Here is a 534-nt window from a genome sequence, read left to right as displayed (position 1 = left end):
TTATAAATGAACCAGATGCATGAATAGGAATCAAAACACACTTAAAGGAAACTATTAAGTGAAATTCAAAGCAGTACTGCATGTGATTAGTGCAAAATATGCATGGGACAGGCTCCATATTCTGTGGGCTGGAGTGTTACGTACGGTAATAAGTTCTCTTCCCTTGGTGCAAATTAGGGCTGTCATTACTGTGAATTATTTTTTAATTCTGCAGAACTGCAGTAATTAGTATTTTTAGAAACTTACCACTCAAATTGTGCTTCCTGGACCAGTAATATTGGCTTCATTTGGCATTTGTTAGAAATACAGAGTCTTGGGCCCCACCCCACCCCATCTGAATCTGAATTTGCATTTTTAACAAGATCCTCAAGTCATTCATATGTACCTCCACATTAAGAAATCACTTCATTGGCTGAAAAAGGGGATGGAACTTGTGAGCTCAGGGTCTTTGGCCCCTTTCACTCCTCCAGGAGGCAGTGCTCTGTGGATCTTGGCTGGCTGGACATTCCAGAGCTTGACTTCAGAAAGTGGTGG

This window comes from Pteropus vampyrus, unplaced genomic scaffold (assembly GCF_000151845.1).
Source record: "Pteropus vampyrus isolate Shadow unplaced genomic scaffold, Pvam_2.0 Scaffold276, whole genome shotgun sequence".
NCBI classification, from domain to species: Eukaryota; Metazoa; Chordata; class Mammalia; order Chiroptera; family Pteropodidae; genus Pteropus; species Pteropus vampyrus.
This window is presented reverse-complemented; position numbering follows the sequence as displayed.